The sequence below is a fragment of the Ambystoma mexicanum genome, chromosome 11 (genome assembly GCF_040938575.1).
Source record: "Ambystoma mexicanum isolate Mex_15411 chromosome 11, UKY_AmexF1_1, whole genome shotgun sequence".
NCBI classification, from domain to species: Eukaryota; Metazoa; Chordata; class Amphibia; order Caudata; family Ambystomatidae; genus Ambystoma; species Ambystoma mexicanum.
In genome coordinates, this window is record NC_090934.1 from 1,189,617,090 (window position 1) to 1,189,624,859 (window position 7,770).

Below are 7,770 nucleotides of genomic sequence, written 5' to 3' on the forward strand. Positions count from 1 at the left end.
TCTGTGTCTACCATGCCCTCTGTGCCCCTTGCATCATTTGAGTTTCCGGATGAGAACAATACATCACCGCTTTATGAGCCTATGAAGATGGAACTTCCTAGTAGGGTCAAAAGCTCAAATTAGGTTTCAGATGCATCTCAGGAAGCACTTAACAGGATTCCTGAGCAGTACAGACTTATTAAAAAGGCCGAGATAGTATTTGGCTCATTCCTGGCCCCAGGTCTTAAAGTCATAGCATATGCAAAAAGGCTCCAGATTACCGGATTTCAAACTGGTTTTGTTGGAAATGCGTGCTTTAAGGCTTAGGGCTTTACAGAATCACTGTATCCTCTACCTCCTCACTCCTCCGAGGACAGGATTTGTAGCAGAATTGGTAGTTTGTGTTGCACCTTCTCACCTGTGCACGATGGGGAGAATGACTCACCTGCCCAGACTATTACCACATTGCATGAACTGAAACAGGCCATGGATTGTGAGGCTGGCATTAAATCAGATTCATGGATTGATTCTTGGTTTGCGTGGGTTCCATCATGGCCTAGCCTTGCAATGAAGATCCTGATGCCAATCATTGTTCTTGTGCTGCATATTTTTGGTCTTTTGTCTTTCTAGATGCTGTTCCTTTAACATGCCAAGAACTGCTCATTCAATATCTGCCAATCCGTCCAAGGCTACGGCCACCGCCATTTCATGCCATGTGGGTACTCAAACTGTAAATTGGGAATTAACGGGGGGTTCTGATTTGGGCCCAGTATATGTATTAGATAATTAATTAACTAAAGGGGGAATGTTGGGGTAGATTAATTTAATCCCAATAGAAAATAGAAATGCACGCTGTGTGCACCTTATTTGTGAGGTTTGGGAGGTGGAGTGCTGAAGTGGTTTGTTGCAGGAGACATTTGGGACACTTTTGTGGCAGGTCCAGGGCAGGTGGGGCTGTGTGTGGCACCAGGAACCACATTTCCCCAACAGGCCGGTTGGCAGGCACGTGTGAGAACACAGGATCAGGGCTGGAGGGGGTGACAGCTTAATAAACCTGCCTCTGCCTGTGCCGCTTGCTGGTGATTCGCAATTATGCAGGTACAGGTCGAGGGCAGGAGCAGGTGATGAAGCAGAGATGAGGTGAGAGGCGGTAGGAGAGCGGACATTGTCATGACGGGCTATAAAGAACTTTTGCTTCATGTTACTGGTCCTCCATTGCTTGGATGCTTATACTCGCCAGAAGAGATGGAAGGTCAGCTCGCATAATTCCATTCCCCGCGTTGCAGGCTGATGGTTGAGACAACGCCCAATACATCAAAACCTGGGGGTACTGCGGATGGTTCCCCGGGCCTGAGCTAAGTGCACACATTATCATTTTCATAACATGTGGTAGAACATTATGTGTACAAGACATTAGAGTCTGCACAGAGTGTAGAGACTGAATGGACCATAAGGCGAATGGGTAACCATGCATATATGCACCTCAGGAGGACCCAGCTCTCAGAGAGAGAGAGAGAGTGTGGCATGAAAGGGAGCTAATATTGAGACTAATCCATGATCATGTTTTGTAATGTGCTATTGCTTATGTCTGTGCTTCCACATCTCAATTGAGGTTGGTTATGTGCTATCCATGTATTGTATTTGGTCATTGCCTTCATCTGCTTTTGTTTGTGCAAGCATTTACCATGGGGTTATGAAGGAGCTGGATGCATAGGGTGTGCAGGAGCGCAGGAGAACAGCCTGATACTTGATCCTCTGATTAAGGAGAGGTTTCAGGTTCCAAAGTGATCAGGGAGTGCGGGAAGTGTCTGAAAGGCTGAGAATACAGGTCAGGCAGAGTTTGTTAGGGAGAATTCTCATTCTATGGCTAATTTCCCTCACCTAGTGAGTCCCCCAGCAGCTTTGCTGGATTTCTGGAGTTTATTTTTTCCACTTGGTAAGAGTGTGAGCCTTTTCCCCACTCTTACATGTGTTTTGCTATGTGTATTTCTACTGTTTGTGTGATCTTGGGCTCTGGAGCACACCACTCCATGAGACCCACTTTTTGGTGTGTGCTACACAGCACCTTCAGTGCAGTGACACGGGGTTGTCTTTTAGACCTCCCACTGACTCCATTTTTCTGGGGCTGACTACTGTCCCCCATAAACAGGTAAAGTTGCCATTTACTTTATCTAGTCATTTAAAACTATACACCCAGTACACCCCATCTTACATGGAGTACTGGAAAGGGTTAATTCCTATCCCTTTTTGTCTGTGCCTCTCTGAGCTTTGTTTTGCTCTTTTAACATTTAGACTTGGCAGGTGGCAGTGGTATCTACCCTAACTTTTCTACTGCAATGATATTATATAAACATGGTACTGTTCCAGGCTATCATATTAGCCTCGAACATAAACTCGCTTGACCAAATACTCTTTCTTTTGGCTCTGGTCGGGTTTATTCACCATTTCTTTTTGTTAAAGTCCTTCTTGTGTTTTACTTTGCGTGGCAAACCAGGTTTGCCTTCTTTGTTCACCGTCTTTTGGCGGGCCTCTTCCAAGAAGCCCTCCTCTTGGTGCCTGGGTGTCTAGGTGGGCTGTATGTGAGGAAGGGGTGTAGTCACCCCCTGCACAGGGTATCCTTGGAAACCCAAGTTGCACTTTGTTGTGATTGGCTGGGGTGGTTGTCCGGGCCGGACAAACCCCCTGCTGTGTGATTGACAGCCAGGCTGTGTGAATGGGGGATTTTTGCATAAAAGGCAGGACTCTTGGGCTGGAAGTCAGAGTCGCCACTGGAACTGCAAGGAACTGAAGAGAAGCGGGAAAGAAGACGGCTGCTGCAACTACTGAGTCCCAGTGGAGCCCTGCTGCAGTCCTGAGCTATCTACCCTTCAACGACAAGAGAAGATCCAGTCCGGATTCTTCTTCCCTTGAGCCTGGTGGGATCAACCAGCTCATCTTCCACAGGTAGAGGATCCTCTTCTTGATCGAAATCGATGCACACGTCTGTAGTGGTCCGGATAGCCATCTGAAGAGCCTCTCCTGTTTTAAAGGTTTGCACCTTTTATTCACCGTTGCTTTTGCTGTTGCTGGCCTCATCCCTGGGTAGTGCAGATCGCTCCAGACGTCCTCCTTCTTCTCCCCACGACTGAAGTCACAGGAATCGTGAGTCTGCAGGAACTACCAGGAACAACTGCCGTGGCACCAGCTCTTCTTCACTTGAATAAGGTACTGTGTCCGACCTCGAGGAACTGGGGTGAACCCCTTTCTTCTCACCTAAGGCTTGTCCTTATCTTCCTTCCCTCTTATAACTTTTGCTTCCTCCTTTTGACAATATCCAAGTACTCCTGGCAATCTCGAATCGTGAACTGTACTAACCGTGTGATCCTCGGCAACAGGAACCCTGTTCCACTTGACACTGGAGCAGGTCTATTGACTTTTATTCACTTGTAGGGAAGTGTCCTCTGATTCTATCTGCCTTGACAAAAGTATTGCCTATGATTTTTATCCCCAACTCTCTTGTGTTGATTCATGTGCTAAGTGTGTTTTAACTCCGGTAACATTTCTTCCTGAGGGTACGCATATCTTTAGTAAGACCGAACTGTCATTACTGTCAAAAAGTGATCGCATATGTATTCCCTGTAACGCCTTTTGTTTCATAACACCGGTTTGTCAAATCCTAATATACTTACCTTGAGTTGTTCTGCACAAGGAGAATTGGTTGTGTGTAGTGTATTTGAAGTGTGAATTTAATTTAATAGAAGTGAAGTGTTTTGTGAACAGATGGTTTAAAATAAATGTACTTTTACTTTTTAACCAAAAACCTTGAGTCAGTGTTTGCTTGAGTCACAGTAATTGTAGTCCTTTGTGTAATCTCTACTACTGCTCATTTGCTCTTGAGATAAGTCTGGCTGCTCCACTACTGCTACCATTTTAACAGTGTAGTACAAGCGTGTACCAAAGGTGAACTTGTATTACCACTTGTAGTCTTAATTGTGTGTAGTGGTCCCTAAAGGCACTGCACGGGATTCTGCCTAACAGAGTTACATGTCAGATAGATGATATTATGTCCCCTTTCCCATCCATTACATTTTCCTGCACCCTCTTTCCGGTGTTCTGAATTCCCCTTACCTTTCCACAACTTCTCCCTAACCCTCTTCCCCCTCTGGCTGCCATATTTTACCCTGTTATTTCAAATCAGGAACCCGTGCCAACCTTGGGTGGAGGGTCGACTTCCATTCGAAGCTGTGTAAGATAACCACTAGTGGGTTTGACAATATTAATGCTAAGAAATGGATGTGATATTGTTACAATGTTGTAGATATGCGTGTATTTAGTGTAGTTAACTGAGGTTTGTTAAAGGTTACTTTTGGTGTTATTTTGTGTGGGATACATTTTAGATTTTCATAGATGTAACAACATAAACTATGTGAATATAATATGGGAACACTGTGCAACTTAGCACAATGGGATTTAAGGCACAGAAGCTTCATATAAAGTGGGAAAAGGCTCTTTAATGGGGAACCCATTATGAAGCGATGCAGTAATTTTGAACACACGTACATGAAAATAAACACACACACATTCTTGCTAGGGAACACTGGCAGGCCGAGGGAGATAGTATCTGTTGGCAGAAACACAGCTGCAACTAAATTGGAACGGCTATTTGGATCTGAAATAGAATGAAGAAGCATGGGCTCAGGGTTTGGCTTGGAAATTGTTGAGCGACTGTCCGAAGAAGCATCTGCTTCCTGGCACTGTAAATCTCGGGTCAGTGGCTAAAACTGTAAAAGGGTGATTGGGAGTGGAGATGACCACCGGCCTATGAGAAGGTCAAATAGATTAGCAGGAAAAAGATTTTAATGGGAACAGAGGGCCAATGGATTTCACTGGTGGTTGTGCACAATGAAAAGACAAGAGGGTGCCAAGAATAAATATCCAGAGTGTCACACTGCTTGGAAAAATGAGTGCACGATCAAAGGAGCCTTTTGTTAGCTCTCTATAGCCTCATAAAGTGTCCATACATAAACCATATGCATCAGATTTAGCATTGCGGGTCTTTGGCCAAGTGGAAGCTGTACTAAAAATGCATTAATGCCATGTTAGGGTTGTGTGTCTTGCAGGGAGAAACCAAAGAAGAGGGTTGGGCTTGTATTTGCAATGTTATGAAAATTGTATTTCCAAGGGGATGGTGCCACAGTGAAGGCAGCCAATGAGATTTTGAGAATTAGATGTCCTTGTATAGGGCCAATCCATTTGTATTGTGGGTAATAACTTGTAAGGGAACATGAGGGGAATGTGGGAGTGTGTTAACTGTTCTGGAAATGTATATATACTGTATCTTTTCTGTGTTACTGGGAGACTCAGGTTAGTTCAATCCCCACAGAGTTGTCTAGCCTCTCTCCCAGCGGCCGTTGTAAAATATACTTGGTTTAATGGCAATGTGCATTCACTTCTTAAGAGCTGTGCTATTGTAGAGTACAAAGGTGCTGGCTAACCCTGCGGCAGCCTCCAACCCTCCTCTCGCCTCCCAGGCTCTTTGCAATGCCCTTGCCTCTCACTTTATCTCTAAAACCCAGGCCATCCTGTCCAGCGTCTCCTCTGCTCCCTCTCCTCCTCCCTCTCCTTCTCTGCTTGCTGACCCTCCCTCAGTTACTCCCTCCACCGTTCTCCTCCTTTCCTCTTTTCTCCCCTGATGAGGTAGCTAGACAAATCTGATCTATGAATACCTCATCAAAACAGGTCCATCCAAGTTCCTCTAAAACCATTAAGGACCACATTGGCACCCTTGCTCCGGCCCTTGCTGATTTCTGCAACCTCTCTTTTGCCTCTGGCTCTTTCCTCTCCCCTCTTAAGCAACTTGGGTCCTTCCTATCTTCTATCTCCCTCTCCACATGTGGTGTCCCCCAGGGGTCTAACCTCTCGCCCTGGCTTTTCAACCAATACCTGGCAACTCTCGTCTACTGCATCTCCATTTTCTGCCCAACTATCCAGTGCTATGCTGATGACACCCAACTCATTTTCAGGCTTCCTTCAGTCTCCTCCTCTCCTTCCCTCATCTCTGATTGTCTAATCGCCATTCAAAATTGGTGTGCCGCCAACGATCTATGTCTAAATGCCAACAAGACTGAGAACCTTCTTATTGGCACACCATCTCCATCCTTTCCTCTCACTCTCTGGCCGTCCTCCCTTGGCCCTCCTCCTAACCCCACCTGCGAGGCTACGAACCTCTGGGTCATCTTTGACTCTACACTTTTCTTCTCCGCATGCATCTCTGACGTCTCCAAAAAGTCAAACTTTTTATTGCACCTCTTTAGAGGTACTCTGCCTTTCCTCTCCTTCCCCCAAAACCTCACTGTCTCCCAAGCTCTGGTTCTCTCCAGGCTGGATTACTGTAACAGTCTCTTTCTAAATCTACCTGCCTCCACTCTCCGCCCTTTACAACTAATCCAGAACAGGACTGCAAGACTTGTCCTTGGCCTCAAGCCCTGGGATCGTATCTCTCCAGCCCTGAAATACCTTCATTTTCTCCCAGTGGATGCAAGGATTACATTTAAAACCCTCTGCATTGTACACAAGGCTTTCTGGGGCCTGGGTCCAAAATACCTTCAACTATCCCTCCGTAAATACCTCCGCTCTCGAGCCCTTCACTCCTCTACTTCTAACTCACTCAGGGTTAGTCGTTTTGCAAAGAAACAAGCTGGGGGTAGATCTCTGTCTTCGGCTGGCGCCTCTCTTTGGAACAGACTTCCGACCACCTTGAAACTTGAGGAAAACCTTCTCCGGTTCCGGAAGCACCTCAAGATAATCCTCTATGCCTCTACCCCTTCTCCCATGTTGATCTGTTTCTTCTCTTGGCATCGTGCACCTGGCCACCCTCTGTCATTCGGGCCCAGGCACCTGCTCACCCTGCCACCCTCCTGCACTGCCTCCAGGCCACCCCCTGCACTAGGGTTCTGTATCTGTACCCATACACTCCCCCTCTCATATTTCTTCTGCACTTATCAAATATACCCTATCTGACTAGCTTTCATCTGCCACTTGCTGGCTGTACTACCATGGTTTATTGCCCTTATTTATTTATTTTAATTAATATTTATTATGTTTCTCCCTCTGCTCCGCACTTTCCACTCCCCCCTTCCATGCACTTTCCCTCTTTTCCCTTTACCGTGCACTTGGCTTTCTTAAATGCCACTGGGCCTAGCAAGAGTGCAGTGTTCTTTTTTTTTCTCCCTTGTTGCCCTCCCTTTTTGCCTGGTCGCGCTCTGAAACACTTGTGTACGAGCGCGATATAAATAAAATATAACTTCATTTTATTTCCCCGAATGAGTGTTCGTACCCACAACTTCTTAGGTCCCCACATTTCACTGTTGCCCTGACCATCTCGTCGCTGCGCCCAAACCACCGTTCCACTATGATATCACTATGTGCCAGCCCCTTGCCTTACTGCGGTGTCGCTACGCACCCCCAGCTTCCCACCTGGTCCCCTAAGATATCGCAGAGTACCCATGCCCCTCTAGTGTCCCATTTAGTCGCTGTGTGCCAGCCCCTCTGGTCCCCTGATATTGCTGTATACCCGCAGCCCCTCTGGTCCCGTGATATCTCTCTATAACTTCTGCCCCTTCATGCCTGCTGTTTGTCCCTACCCCCGCCCTCTGCGATGTCGCTATGTACCCATCACCTCCGGTCCTCATGTATCATTCCCAGGCATGCACCCCGTCTGTGCCCTAGCTCATGCACAGTCTGGTTTCTCCAAACAGAGTACAGTAGCTAGTCTTCACGTTCATGCTGCGCTTGGCCTGTGGGAATGCCTTG